The sequence below is a fragment of the Aegilops tauschii genome, chromosome 4 (genome assembly GCF_002575655.3).
Source record: "Aegilops tauschii subsp. strangulata cultivar AL8/78 chromosome 4, Aet v6.0, whole genome shotgun sequence".
Lineage (NCBI taxonomy): Eukaryota > Viridiplantae > Streptophyta > Magnoliopsida > Poales > Poaceae > Aegilops > Aegilops tauschii.
The window spans coordinates 278,005,067-278,021,752 of record NC_053038.3 but is presented as its reverse complement, the minus strand read 5'-3'; positions in this window follow the sequence as shown (position 1 = coordinate 278,021,752).

The window sequence follows — 16,686 nt, the reverse complement described above, 5'->3', positions numbered from 1 at the left end:
CGCGGGATCCTTCCAGGACATCATCGGAATACCGCTCCGGCATGCGATACTCTTTGCCTGCGGGCGGTCCCTCGGTTGCGAGCTTGACGGCGTTCATCTTCGCCCACTGCACTTTGACACGGGCGAAGGCCATCCACGCACCTTCGATGCAGACCGACCGCTTGACGGCATGAAGCCGGGGGAAGGCACTAACCAGCCGCTTCACGAGCCCGACGTAGCTACTGGGTATGGGTTCGGTAGGCCACAGACGGATTATAAAATCCCTCATGGCCAATCTGGCCAACCTATGCAGTTCGGTCAACTGCTTCAGCTGATCGCTGAGGGGCACGGGATGCTCAGGTGCAAGGTACTACGACCGGAACAGTTTTTCCGTCGAGCTCCCCTCTTCGGCTTGGAAGAACTCCGCAACATCGGCAACACTCCGGGGCAGGTCCACAAACGCTCCTGGAGAACTTCAAATCCGGGTCAGTAAGATGTATTTCCTTCTCACAAATTTGCTCTGCATATTAAAGGCCTTACTAGCCGCAATCTACTTCGCCTCTTGGATCTCCGGCAGGCGTTTTGAGCTTCGGTCGGGCCTCCTGTGCACTTTGGAGGGCCTTAGCAAGTTCAGGTTTTTATCCCAAATTTTGCACTCTAAGGACTCACATTTGCTTATGGCATCCTTGAGATCTTGCTGGACATCGTCCACCCTTGACTCATGTTTTAGGCGGGCGGCTCGTTCCTCCTCCGCCTCTTTCTTGGCCTCGGCGATCGCACTCTTGAGGGTCTCGACCTCAGACGCGTCAGCTATGAGCAAAGTTATAACACTCATTCAGATGACAAATAATTGCTGATATTATTTCAGATGCATTTTCGGTATCACATACCTTGCTTTTCCGCTAACTTCTGCCTCAGCTTAGACGCTTCAGCGGCATGGGAAGTTGACGAGTCATTAGATCCTCCATTCGGCCTTTCTTTGTGAACACTTAACAGAGTCTCAGGGGCTACTATCTATACACATATATTTTTCTTATATATCTAAAAGGCATTATATTACATACCCCAAAGCCTCTCAGAAGGCTAGTGTAGGCCTCGTTCAATCCGCTTTTAGCGGACCGAACCCTTTCAACCACCGTACCCATAAGGGTACGATGTTCTTCCACAAAGGTGGCACTCTGAAGCGCTTCCAGCAGAGTATCCGGCGCCTCCGGATTGACAGAGGTCGTTAGGGGGATCGGCACAACCCCTTCTTTCGAAGGAGGCTGCTCACCTGATTCCGGAGCCGTATCAGTCTCCGGAATAATGTCCGGATGGGAGCCGAATTGGGCATGGCCCCCGTCGCCAGTCTCCATGGGGGTCCGTGCCCCCATGTTTCCGACAACAGAGGTATCGCCCTCTGGCGCCAACTCGACGGCTTCCCACACCTCTCCCTGACCTGGAAGAGTCCTTCGTGACAACACTTCGGCATCGTCCGTAGCTTTGGGGGAGGAGGCCGACGGAGGAGACCTGCTATCCATCACACTACAAGAAATCTGTTAATACGTGACGGATCTAGTCCGTCACGGATCAATGGAAAACTCTCATGGGTACCCATCCTTGACGAATACAAAATCTGTCATGTATATCGCGTCATAATTTGATATGGCACCTTCCATGACGGCTCTTGGCCGTCATGGATCTGCCCCAAGCCCGCCCAGGCACAAACCATTGTGACGGAGCAATCCGTCATGGACTAACGCCACGTAGGATTTTCAGTTGACCAATTCGAATGATGTGGCAGCATACGTGGATACTATTTTTCGTCACATGAACAGTCATGGATTTTGGCACAATTTAAAGGGTGATTTAAATTTGGCTGGGCCCATTTCCTTTGGACAAATTTGACCCAGTACGTTGTTAGCATTATGCATTACCAAAATCCTGCCAATTTTGGCCCAACAAAAAAGTATTTGCGAAGTGTAAAACATTACATAGTTTATGCTGTCATCTGCATGTATCTACAAAATAGCAGCTTACAAAATCAGCTATGAAATGATAACTTGCAGCATAGGTTGACAAATTACATCACAACACATATTGACAATATATATCACAATAGGGTTAGGAACCGGTATAGTCCATTTTACATCAACAGAGCACATAAACTACTGTTATTCAAGCTCTTACAGTCACCGCCCTTGATGGCAACTATCATGTCATGGTGGATTGTGATGGGCAGCACCAAGTAGCCCGCTATCCAATCTTACCTAGCATATTTACAAGAATATTAGACGTTTGTAATTATGAATAGATAGTAGAAATAAGAGAATTGCAAAAAACATAAAAATGAATTACATGGTGACCAAAATTCTTCAATCTTATAGTGCCTACAAATGAGAATAACATTGTATCTACTATAAAACAAGAGTGAACATGAGGTTGCTTACAATTAATCCAAAGAAAAGTGTGTCAAATGACAAAGTAACAAAACACACATCACAGAACTCCAAGTACTATAGCAGCAGTAGTTGAGACCATACAAACCCGGTAACAACAATGAAATGAACTGAACTAGTATATATTTATACAAGGTGACAATAGTAGCAAACCACATCAGCTTGCACAAGAACTACAAATTCAGTCTATACATGGCTTAAAAATTACTTCATGGTTATTAAGGTACAAGCCGAATCAGAACACATGAACAGCAGGTGATGGCCACTCTAGTAGTGTATCGAAGCAATGCAAGGTTGTTAAAGTACAAGCCGAAGTCCGAAGTTTCTTTTTATTGGTTCATCTTGTGAAGATTACATTTTAGATATCCTCAATATAGGGGAACAAAAAGGTATCACATATCCTACAACAATTTCATATTTAACATCTTTATTGCAAATCAGAAGCATGTCTATTTTTCTTGTGATTTTAGTTAGTGTTACGCAAGCTTGAACAACTACACGCATGTACATAATGGTAAGAAGTCATCTTAGCTTATGCAAGCTAGAATAGTTAATGCACATAATTAATTAAGTAGGATGGGATCTCCAGGGACCTACATGTACACCATGCAGCAGCAATCACTAAGCTATTTTGATGGAATTGCATAAGACCAGATTTTTTGTTTTGACATGATCAAACATCTCAGCAAACATGTGAAAGGCACACCTACAGTAGGAAGATTTCAACATCTGCACCTATAGACAACAAGTTGCGTATCAAGAAATCAGAGAAAAAGAGTCAAGTCATAGTGAAATCCAGGACATAAGCGAGAAGATAAATTGGATTGTTTTTATATCAAATCAAGGTTAGAAATGTGCAGAGATATTCAGTGAATAATCTAATCTTGTTAGTTAGTTTATCCTCGTGTATCTTTATGTTAATTTATATTGCATAAATGAATTTGTTCGAATTAATGATTTATCTATTCATTTTATTTGTTCCATCCTATCATATGCATCCCATCTTTCCTCTGCTTTGTAAGTCCACACAATGGTGGTAGAGGAGGAATACCGAGTGATAGTACTTGCATTTGATTCGGAAGATAAAAGAGATTAATAAAAATCAGACCGACGATTAACAGCAGATTAAGGACAGGAGATGGTGCATGATAACAACTAGCTAAGGAGACCAGGCCAGCTAGTCCTCTGCACGGAATACGGGTAGTGTGTCACATTAATCCTATCAAATTTGATTAGAATAAAGTATATGCCTGATAAGAGTAGCAGTAATATACTTGCACCAATTGCATATTTGCATTTGATTTGACATGAATCAAAACCAGAAATCCAAAAGAAAAAAACTTAATCATCAATGCATCCGCTGAAGGAATGTGTGTCGATTAACTTAACTAAAAAGGATAGATGGTGGCATCGACAACTTGGGAAAACATTTTATACACATGACCTGCAGGCAATATTTGACAAACAAATGTAAAATTCTTCACATGACCATCCAGTGTGTGAATCCAAGCAAGCATCAAATGAAAAGGCACAATTTTCTAGATCTCCTTCATGTCTAGTATGGTCCAACTTGTGGGATCAAAAGGGATTGATTAATCAAATGAATATGCTCATATTTGTTTAAGTTGGCTGATGATTCTCCTAGATCATTAACAGAACAGAGAGAGAGACCTTCAGTGGCGTAGGGGTCGGCCCTTCTCTCTTGCATGCCATTGCAGCTTCTCCATGATATGGCCCTCTTCCCTTCCCTTGACACAACCCAACCAGATGAGATGGCAGCAAAGTTCCTGTACAACTGAAAAGAACAGAGGTTTTGCTTCAGACTATTGCATTAGCAAAATTTTGCAAATCATTAGATAAGCTGATGATATTGTAGCGAAATTGTCAAAAATTAAATTAGCAGCCAAAAATTTCAGGTATTGCAGCAGCAAGACAGCAGAAACAGATGGGTTGGGAATAGAACAGAATCTGCGCTGCCAGCCCAGCGCAGGCGAGCACATCGAGTAGGGGCAGCCATCCAGGAGGCGAAGACGGTGGGAGAGGGCATAGCATGCAATGGAGAGGGGCCGCTGGAGACGCGTCGGCGACGGACGCGGCGCTGCAGCCGAAACCCTAGCCACGGGCCAGGGGTTGCGGGCGAGCGCCGGACACCGGGAGCGGCATCCGGCCGGACTAGACGGCAGAGGGTTGGAGACCAGCCGCAATCGACGGGCGCTGCTCACGGCGTGAGGGGTCACACGTGAGAGAGAGATGGGTTGCGAGAGGGGTGGATGGGTCGGGGATTCGGTGGATCTGGAAGCTGCCGATCTGCGAGGTGAGAGGAGGGGAGGTGGAGGCCCGCCAACTAGCTGTTGATGAGGGAGGAGAACAGGGGTGGGTGGCGGCGCTGTGAGATGAGGGGGAATGGGAGTGCGCTGCGGGGGGAGAGGGTGCCGAGGAGGAGGGTGTTAGGGTTAGGTTTTTATACGGGAAACGGTTAGTCGGGCTTTAGTGGGCTTTGGCGGGCTTGCGGGGGTGTACCCGCCCGTCCATGACAGTATCTGAAAATGTCATCAGAAATCCGTCATGGATTAACAGATTTCTAGTAGTGTCACATTCGGATCCAGCGAATTCCCAGAAGATTAGGATTGCTGGGGGAGGACGCGAGCTGGACTACAGCACGTAATTCAGTGTATTAAAATCACAAAGGCGCAAAACTGGATAGATATATAAGTACAAGGGCCTTCGGGGTACTTACAATCCGGCCAGGGGCTTCGGCCTGGGGCGCCATTCATCGGCGTCCGATTCGGAGTCATCTGTGAGGGAGATTCTCCCTTTCATGGGCGCCTCCGCCTCTAGATCCGTGGAAGCCCCCCTTTTCTTCTTTCCCCCTTAAGGCCAGAATTACTCTCTTCCTCCCCCCCTTCGTCTTTGTTAGGGGAAGAGTGAGTCTCGGTGTCTTTGGACACTACATTTGAAGCACCTTTACGGCGGAGGCCACTTTTGGCCTCCTTGCCCTTCTTCTTGGCCTTCTTTTCCGACGACTGATATGGCGCCGAAACCAGCATCCTCGTTAACAGAGGGATGGCTGGGTCTTCGGGTAGCGGAGCCGGACAGTGAATGGAAATCTTAGTACGCCCCTTGGATTTCTTCGTCCAGCCCTGTGGGAAGAATGGAAAGCTTAGTACGGCCCTTGGAATTATAAATAGTAAAGTTGTCATGAAAACTTACGGGAGACGCTGCGTGAGTACAGTCGAGGCCGAGGTTATCGGTCGTTTTCGGCCACGTCTTTTGGGCCTTGAACAGCAACTTCCACATGTCTTCGTGCTTCATGCCTAAGAACGGCTGCAGGGTCCGGGGACCGGCCGGGTCAAACTCCCACATGTGCTGAGTTTGGCCTTGGCAGGGGAGAATCCGTCGAAAGAGCATTACCTGGATCACGCTAGCAAGACTGATATTCTTGTCTGATAGGTGACGAGGTTGGGCGAGGGACCATGTGCTAAGGCGTATATGAGCAATCTGTCCTTAGAACCCTCTTCCGGGGGATTAGCAAGAATATGCCCATTGAACCAATGCAAGAAAGTGGAGTTGTGCTCTCTAGTAACTTCGTCGTCCGTCCTACATACCCCCCGGTCATGATACTTCTTTGCAATAGTTTCTTTGTGCAGTGCCACGAAAGGATCTACCTGGTCTAGGGTTGTAGCACTACCAAGTTTGCTCTGTCAAAGTCATTGCGTCGATCTGAGTAGGCCACATGCAGTTCCCTGGGACCATTGGAGTGACCTTCTCCTTCAAGCCTCCTAACGTGCTTCTTAACAGGCAAACCAACACCAAGCGGTCGGTCTACGCCATATAGAAAATTCTCGCAGAAAGAGATGCACTCATGTGTCAGATACCCTTGGATGATGCTTCCATCCGGATGGGACATGTTACGAACGAATCCTTTGATGATCCCATTCATCCTCTCAAACAACATCATGTTGGGCAGGAATGACGGCCACAGGTCTATTATTTCGTCCACAATATGGGCACACAGATGCACAATGACGTCAAAGAACGCGGGCGGGAAGTACATCTCAAGCTCATTTCGTATCACAACGATCTCTTCATGTACCCTTCGGAGCTACTTCACACTGATCGACTTCTGAGAGATGACGGCGAAAAAGTTGCAGAGACCAATAAGCATGTCACGGATATGCTTATCAATTATCCCTCTAAGGGCAACAGGTAGTATTTGCGTCATCATCACATGACAGTCACGGGATTTCATCCCACTCAACCTTTTCTTCTTTGTGTCTAGAAATCTGCTTATCTTCCCATAGTAACCTGAACTAACTTTGATTCCGTAATGCACTTGAAGAATTGATCGATCTCAGCCGGACTTAAGGTGAAGCAAGAAGGGGGCAATAATCCTCTTCCTTTACTTTTTTGCCATTCTTCTCTCCCGCGCCTCTGCCTCCGTCTCTGTCTCCTCTGACTTTTTACGGGGCAGCATGTGCAGATCTTCCCTGATTTTCAAATCTTGCAAGTCTTTTCTTGCCTTTGTCCCATCCTTGGTCTTACCCAGCATGTTCATCACTGTCGCAAGCAAGCACTCAAGGACATTCTTACGGATATGCATTTGATCAAGGCAATGAGGCGTGTCAAGTTTGTGCCAGTACTCCATGTCCCAGAAAACAGATCTCGTCTGCCATACCTTCAATAGCGGCTCTGGCGCCTTTTGCATTGTCTTTCATGGCGCGGGGCATTGTTCCCAGTTTTTCAATAGCTCATCGATTTCGGTGCTACTCCGCTTACGTGGAGGTCCTCGATGCTCAGCCTCACCATTGAATAGATCTCCATGGTTTTTCCATAGGTCATCCTTCTCGAGCCATCTTCGATGCCCCATGTACACGATTTTCCCCGACCCGCCATCTTTCCTTGACGTCAGCTGCCGAGACGTCATATCATCCATGCACCGCGTGCATCCGCAATATCCATGGCACACCTGGCCTACGACATATCCATTACCGAGATAGTCGTGCACCGTCATGATCAGCGCGGCTCTCATATAGAATTACTCGCCTTTGCTGGCATCCCATGTCTTGGCCGGTGTTTTCCATAACGTGTCTAAGTCCTCTTGAAGTAGCTCCAGATACATATTAATATTATTTCCCGGTTGTTTCGGCCCTTCAATCAGCATGCTCATGTGTATGTACTTCAACTTCACGCACAACTAGGGGAGGTTGTACATCCATACAAACACGGGCCATGTGCTATGGTTGGTGTTCTGGTTGCCAAACAGTTTCATGGCATCGGTACACGTGCCGAGCACGATGTTCCTTGCATCACATGCAAAATACCGATATTCGCCATTGAACGCTCTCCACTGGCTTCCATCCACGAAGTTTCTCATCTTCGGATCATCTCCATCGTCGGGCTTTGTCCTGTCCGTGTGCCAACGCATGAGCTTTGCTTCCTTGGGATCTACGAAATAGTTGCAGACAGGGAGTGATCAGTAAGTACCATACAACTTCTTGGGGAGATTTCTTCTCGGCCTTCGTGTATCGAGAAGCATTGCACACCGGACAGCTGGTTTTTTCGGCGTGCTCCTCCCGATAAATTATGCAATCATTGATGCATGCATGTTATCTAACGTGCAGCAGATCAAGAGGGCACACGATCTTCTTGGCCTCATCCATACTAGTAGGACATACATTCCTCGCGGGAAGAACATCCTTTAGCTACTTGAGAAGCTCATCGAGGCTAGTGTCGGTCCTTTGTTTTTAGCCTTCGTCTTCAGGAGTTCGAGCATGAAACTCAAGCGGGTCACCTCGGGTCACAACCATGATACAATGGAGTGTTCGGGTCTACCACATGTTGTTGCAGCTTAGCCTCCTCCCTAGAAGCAGCTGTGTTAGTACTCATCTCCTTGCGAAGCAGTGCTTGAACATGAGGGTCTCGCATGATTGAACTTAGTACCGACGAAGTCTGTGGCGTGGAGTCCATGGTTTGTCCGCCGCCATGTCCCACCCCTTCTCCGCCGCCATGTCTAGCCTCTTCCCCACCGCCATGTCCGGTCCCTTCTCTGCCACCATTATCGATCATCTCTTTGTCTTTCCCCATGTCGTCATTGCCTGCCCCATTGGCGTCCTCAACATCATCATCGTCATCTTCAATTATCCACCGAGTATAGTCATCCATGAAACCAGTCATAAGCAGGTGCGCCATCACTCGACCATCGTCATAGGGGTCGAACCAAACTCGTCCTTTGCATCTTCAACACGGACATAAAATCTCTGTCAGCTTATTTTCTTTCATGTCCTGCACCGCCTACCGCAGCCACCTATCCACCATCATGAACACCTGCATGGTAATAATAAACAAATTGTTTATAAAAATGCATGCATGCATCAAAGTCATACCAAAATTAGGCATGACCTTCCCTAAAAATAGGACATATAGAGTTTGCGCAGAATTCGCCAAAACGGAGATAAATCGACATTTTGGCAAAACACATGCAACTCACAAGCACAATTCGGCGGCAACTCATGCGACACACACAATTTCCATCATATCACCCGATTATGTCATATCGCACACATACACATATTTCCATTCTTGCAAAAGCATAAATTTTTAATCACCTATCTCGAGATTGAGCACGGTGATGATGATGTCGATAGGTGTCGCCACACACACCTATGGAATGATCAAAAGTGGACAAAGCTCTTCTTGACAAGGCTAGATCTAGTTAGGGTGGTACATAGGTCACTTCGCTAAATGCTAGATCTACCTAGCTAGCTAGTTTGGGAGGAGACAAGTTCAACTAGTGGAGGGGGAAGGAAAAAGAGAAAGGAGATGCATTAATGGAGGTGGTGTAGTTAGCTAGGAGTAATAAAGAGAGAGAAAGATAGGTAGAAGAAGGAGAGTAATGGGGGGAGAAGTAGTGGAAGAAGCAAAGTGAGGGAGAGAGGAGGTGGGAGCTAGGGGAAAGTGAAGGAAGAGAGGATGGGGGAGGGGTGAGGGGGAGGAAAAAGGTGGTATGGCTACGGTTTAGCAGTTGCTCTGGGCGTAAAACACACTGCTCCTAATAAGATAGCAGTAGTGCGCTTCTGGCAGAGGCGCTACTGCTAAGCAGGGCCCGCCATGTGGCTGTGACGCCCCCGATCTGACCGTACACTAATCATGCACGCAAACGTGTACGATCAAGATCAGGGACTCACGGGAAGATATCACAACACAACTCTAAAACATAAATAAGTCATACAAGCATCATAATACAAGCCAGGGGCCTCGAGGGCTCGAATACAATTGCTCGATCATAGACGAGTCAGCGGAAGCAACAATATCTGAGTACAGACATAAGTTAAACAAGTTTGCCTTAAGAAGGCTAGCACAAAAGTAGCAACGATCGAAAAGGCAAGGCCTCCTGCCTGGGACCTCCTAACTACTCCTCGAAGCCGAACTCCATGTTGAATCATCCTCGGGATCTCTAGCTCCTGGACTCCAGCATCTGGTTGCGACAACCAGGTATAGAAAGGGGAAAAGAGGGAGAAAAGTAACCGTGAGTACTCATCCAAAGTACTCGCAAGCAAGGAGATTCACTACATATGCATGGGTATATGTGTAAAGGACCATATCGGTGCACTGAACTGCAGAATGCCAGAATAAGAGGGGGATAGCTAATCCTGTCGAAGACTATGCTTCTGGCCACCTCCATATTGCAGCATGTAGAAGAGAGTAGATGGTAAGTTCACCAAGTAGCATCGCATAGCATAATCCTACCCGGCGATCCCCTCCTCGTCGCCCTGTTAGAGAGCGATCACCGGGTTGTATCTGGCACTTGGAAGGGTGTGTTTTATTAAGTATCCAGTTCTAGTTGTCATAAGGTCAAGGTACAACTCCGGGTCGTCCTTTTACCGAGGTACACGGCTATTCGAATAGATAAACTTCCCTGCAGGGGTGCACCACATAACCCAACACGCTCGATCCCATTTGGCCGGACACACTTTCCTGGGTCATGCCTGGCCTCGTAAGATCAACACGTCGCAGCCCCACCTAGGCTCAACAGAGAGGTCAGCACGCCGGTCTAAACCCTATGCGCGCAGGGGTCTGGGCCCATAGCCCATTGCACACCTGCACGTTGCGTACGCGGCCGGAAGCAGACCTAGCCCCCTTAATACAAGCGCGAGCTTACGGTCCAATGCGGCGCGCGCCACTCAGTCGCTGACGTCAAAAAGAGCTTCGGCTGATACCACGACGTCGAGTGCCCATAACTGTTCCCGCGTAGCTGGTTAGTGCGTATAGACCAAATGGCCAGACTCAGATCAAATACCAAGAACTCGTTAAGCCTGTTATTTTGAAGTAACCGCGGACGCCGTCCAGGGCCAGGCCCACCTCTCTCCTAGGTGGTCTCAACCTGCCCTATCGCTCCGCCACAAAGTAACAGTCGGGGGCCGTCAGGAACCCATGCCCACCTCTACCGGGATGGAGCCACCTTTCCTTTCAGCCCCCTCATCAGAATCACTTGCGGGTACTCAACGAGCCGACCCGACTTTAGTCACCACATGTGTCATCTATATAAAGTTTATAGTATATACCCGTGATCACCTCCCGCAGTGATCACAGCCCAGTAGTAGCATGGCAGACGGACAAGAATGTAGGGCCACTGATGGAATAAACTAGCATCCTATTCTAAGCGGTAGGATAGCAGGTAAGGGTAACAACTGTAGCAACAATGAGAGGCTATGCAACAGAATAGGGTTAACCGAAAGCAGTAACATGCTACTCTACTCTAATGCAAGCAGGATAGAGAAGAATAGGCGATATCTGGTGATCAAGGGGGGCTTGCCTAATTGCTCTGGCAAGAAGGAGGGGTCGTCAATAGCGTAGTCGGTCGGGGCACCAGCAGCGGCGTCGGTCTCGTAGTCTACCGGAGAGAAGAGGGGGAAGAAACAATGAATACAATGCAAACAGATGCATAATGATGCATGACATGTCAAAGCGTGATGCTAGGTGTGCCCAAACGCGGTAGTAGGTGATACCGGCGAAGGGGGGAAACATCCGGGAAAGTATTCCCGGTGTTTCGCGTTTTCGGGCAGATGAACCGGAGGAGGAAAGTTGCGAGTTCATATATTAGGGAGGTGTGGTGAACGAACGGGCTGCGTATCCGGATTCGTCTCGTCGTTCTGAGCAACTTCATGTAGAAAATATTTTCATCCGAGATACGGATTATTTTATATGATTTTCTAAAGATTTAATTATTTTAAGATTTATTTAATCATTTTAAGTCAACATTATCCAGAATAGTAAAAGATGACGTCAGCATGACATCATGCTGACGTCAGCAATCAACTGTTCAGTTGACTGGGTCAACTACGTGTGGGTCCCGCATGTCATACACTGCTTAGTTTAATTAGGGTTTAGCTAATTAATTACTGTTTAATTAAATTAACTAATTAATTAGATTAATTTAAACAAGATTAATTAACTTAATTAATTAATTAATTAAATTTATTATTTATTATTTATTTTTATTTTTATTTTATTTTTTAATTTAAAACCGTTCTGTGGGGTGGGGCCCCCGTGTCATAGGACCCAGGGGCCTTAGCGGGTCGGGCGCGGTTCTCGGGCAGCGGGTGATGCAGGGCGTCGGGCACCAGCCCGCCCGGCAGGCCACGGCGGGGCTTGCGCGCGCGGTCGCTCACGGAGGAGCGCCGGCGAGCACGCAGGGGAGCAAGATGTGGAGGCGGCAGGAGCACGGCCACGGGCAGCCGCAGGCGCAGCCAGGGCATGCCCTGGGTGCGGCGAGCGGAGACAGGGCGCACGGGGGGAGGTCGCGGTGAGCGAGACGCAGGGGCGGGGTGAGCTCGGGCCGGAGGCGTGGACGCTGGCTGCGGCGCGTACGCAGGCGGCAACGGTCAGAGGCAGAGGCCGTGGCGGAGTGCGAGCTCGGGCGCGGGACAAGCGGCGTGCAATAGAGAGGGGGGAGAAGGGGAGGCGCTCACGGACAGTGTAGGGGAACGACAGCGGGTTTGGGGAGGAGCCGGGGACGACGTGGGCGGCATGGAGGCAGACCGGTGGGGAGGCAACGCCGGCGAGGTAGCGGGCGATCCGATGGCGGCGGCGTTGAGCGGCGACGGGGTGGGGGCGCCGAGCACTGGGCGCCAGTCGGGAGGAGGTGAGGACGGGGACGAATCGGTCCCGCGGGGAGGCAATCCAGCGAGGGCGGGTCCGAGCGGCGCCGCGCGGTGACGGCGACAAGGTGGCCGTGGCGGCGGCCGGCAGGGTTCGTCGAGGGGTCGGGGCGACGTGGGGTTCCTTCCCCCCGATCCCGATCTGGATCGGGGATGGGGGAGAGAGACGAGAGAGTGGGGGTGGGGATCGTGCGGGGGGGGGGGGGGAGTGGTGCGCTAGGAGTTAGGGTTTCGGGGTAGTGGGGGGGGGGGTTAGGTAGGCCCTAGGATGGGCCAGCCTGGTTGGCCCAATGGCCAGCTGGGCCGATGCCTAGTGGGGGGGTGTCCTCCTCTTTTATTTCTGTTTTCTGATTTGTTCTTTTCTTTTTAGTTATTATTCCTTTCCATTTATTTTTAGTTTCCTCTTAGTTTCTGTTTTATAAAAATTATCACTAGTACCTAAACTTGCATTTATAATTATACTACTGCCATAGTAATTATTAACCCAAAACAAAATAGTTTAATATTTAATAAAATCCAACATGTATTTATTTAATTGTTTTAACTACTTTTTTAATTACCTAAGTGCATTTAAACCTTTTATAACAATGTGGTTTCTCCACCATTACTACTTATGCATTATTTGACTCACTCCGAACATTTTAGTTTAATATTTGAAAACTTTTATTGTTTGGTTGGTTTTTTTTTAATTTGAATTCGAATCGGTTTTGAACTAACGCGATATTAACAACAGTAATCGAGGTGACGTGGCATCATTAGCAGAGGGTTACTGTAGCTTAATTATCCGGGCGTCACAATTCTCCTCCACTACAAGAAATCTCGTCCCGAGATTTATGAGGGGAGTACGGGGGAAAGTTCTGGTTACGGAATTCTAACGAATCTTCTCGGTCTTGGTTGCTCTTCTCGAAGAAGTTGATCCGTTACGTTGATGTCTTCATTTTTCCTGCTCAAGGTCATCATGATGAAGCTGGCATCCTTTCTTCGGGAACTACATCGTACTTACGAAGGACAAGGGGTAACTTCGGAATAACAGACCTCTGAACGGTTGACTATCTGGTTGATAACATCGGGGAAGGTGGCGGAAAGTAACTCTCGAATGGAAATTTAAGACAATATCGAGAGAAAAGTAAGGAGGTATCGTGGGGAAGTTTCGAGCGGGCAGGCAATCGTTCGATGCTTGAAGGGTTCAGAGCAACGGGAATAAGTATTGTGTCTGATACCAAAATTGATGATCTCACGAAAGATGGCACGTGAATTACATACGAAGCCAAGCGTGAGGAATAACCTTGGGAACAGGGGTGTACAAGAGAGTCAGGTTTCGATCCTGTGGAACTGTGGGTTATGGGCCCACCATGTGGTTTTTTTATAGGAGCAGTGACATCTTGCACGGTCATGATAGCAAGGCATGTCAGAGAGTACCCTGTCAGTTATGTCGGCAACACGTTGGTACCAAGGGCGAGGGACGAAGAGAACCAATTTTCCTGCTCGTTGAAAAGAGGCGGACCAATAGGCAAAGTTCTCATCCATCGGTGGCTACCGAAATGTCATCAACAAAAGTAACATGGTCTACTGAGAGAGTGGTACAACGAGGTGCTCAACTAAGCAGGGAATTATCTCTGCTCAGCTAAGTCAGATTACAAGAAAGGTTAAACAAAACAATGGAAAGGAAAATATGATTATCAGAGTAAACAGAACAATGGAAAGGAAAATGTGTTTAAACACATATTTCAAGGGTATATCCTTCCCAAGGACAAGCAGAGCATGATATCCATGACAGGATATAATGTAGAAAACCCTTTAGGTAAGGGGAGAGAAATTTCATGACATTACCCATACAACGGTGTTTGGATAATTGAGCAGGAAACAATTAGCTTTGGGCTTCAAATATTCCCGTTGAAAATCGGAGTACCATAGACATGCTTCGAGATAGCATTGACATGATCTTTAGGCAAAGGACAGACTCTAGATACACAAAGGACTTATTAGGAACAACTTATAGAATAAGTCTTACAATTTCCTCATGGAAGAATGGTTAACCTTGCTAAAGAGGAAACTATAATAATAGGTCCTCCGGCCAGGTGTGCTAGGCATGACATAACCTTACCGGGTCATATAAAGACCAACATTATAACTCGTGGAAATATGTTCCAACCATCACATCTGACCGAGATTCAGAACTGATTGGTGTCATGATACCTCAGACTTAGGATGCCTGAGAAGAAAAGGTGCGGCACAATTTGACGAGATGACATTGTAAGATTCTCGGGAAATGAACTATGGAAGCGAGTTCCCAAACAAGAGTCCATCAGTATACCAACGAGAGGATGAGGAGGTGGCTGATGGAATCAGCGACAATTTATCGAGATTAACAAAAGATGGATTTCCACAACTATGTGAACAAGGAGATAACATTCGTCAGATCAGATGGTATAATGATGTATGCTCGAGGAAAACATACACAATTAAACATTGGTTGAAAGGTGCACCCGAAATATGGGCTGGGTTGCACGACCAACGTCGGAATGGTGATTCAATAATCAATAGTCTAAGAACGAACTGTCGATCGTTAACTTCAAAGCAATAGTGTTGCTAGAAGGGCAGGATCCAAACAGCACCGCTCACTTGTTGGTACCCCGGTTGGCATCAACACGAGGACCCAAGAAAGAATGGTGACGTGAGAAGTATCACCATACCAAGAATTCTTAAGAGGTGGTGAAATTCTCACAACATTGAGGACAAAAGAGATGTTAATGTTCCAAGGTAAAGAAGAACAATTGCTGGATAGCAAGGAACTCAAGGTATAACACCAAACACGAACAAGCTTGTGTTGGTGGGAAGGCAATAAAGTGGTTGATGATAACACAATTCATCGAGGGGCAAGGATGGTATTTCTCATCCTGAATTTTGACACACAACTTGGAAGAAGTCAAATTGTTGACAATGATCTCGACAAATTTGTCGAGAGGTTTTCAAGAAGATGTAATTGATCGACGATGACATCAAGTCAAAGGAATGATGAAAGCGAAAGGTTATTGGAACCACGGTTAGGACACAAACTCAAAATCAAGTTTGCTGTTCAAGGAGAAGTGATATGACGAGGAAGATCGATTGTAAGATTAGCGCACCGTCGCAATTTGTGCTCCGGGAAGAAGGACCCGGTAGCACAGTTAAAATTTAGCACGATACTGATATAGCCAATCTGGCTAGGAATGACGTGATCGAGTACAAACTCGCAAGTAAGGAAGATTACTAAGAGTTGTTTAATCGCGACGCGGACTCGATTCAGTTATCGATGTCCTTGAGTGTTTAATAACTCGAAGCCCGTGAAAAACTGTAATCAGTGAGAATGTAGCACTTGATGAAGAATTCATAAGATGTTATGCAGTTCCATGATAATCTCGAGATACCAGGGGGTAATACTCGACGACAGATCAAGGTGGAGGTTGGACTAGGGTATTGCTCTGCAGAAGACAAGTGCTCAAACTTGCACGAGAAACGGAATCAAGGAGAAACATGGTCGGAACCACGTCCACGGATACCAGGTGAACTTATAACAAGGGGATAATTATTTTAAGAGAAGCTTCCATGATAAGGTATACATCGTGTCCATGGGCATGAACACAGGGTTCAAGGTCGACTCCCACTTGTTCAACGCATAACCTTTCATTCACCTCTCGTATTTCGAAAATGACATTAGTTGTTGAAAGTTTTTACCTGGTGCAATACCAGATAAGTATGACCCGTGTAATCTTTCGGGTTCACACGGATTAGGGAAGGCGTAGGTTCAACCCATCAGGGCATCTTAGGAACATATACCACAAACTTCGGAGTAAATATTACAAGCTCGAAAGTAGAGCATTGTTCAAAAGCAGATGATACAATTTACCAAAGGCATTATATACCCATGGAAAGGCTCACAAGGTTATTCAATATGAAGGACACTGTCGGATAAAATCCAACAAAGGAACCAATGGTCCACAAGGGATCTGATGTGAGCATCGGTACTCAACCAGAGGAAGAAGAATGCAAGGAGATCTGATTATAGAAACAACTGTCTAATTCAAATTTCAAATGCAAAAGAATCATGATTTCCAAATCAGGGGATGAGGAGC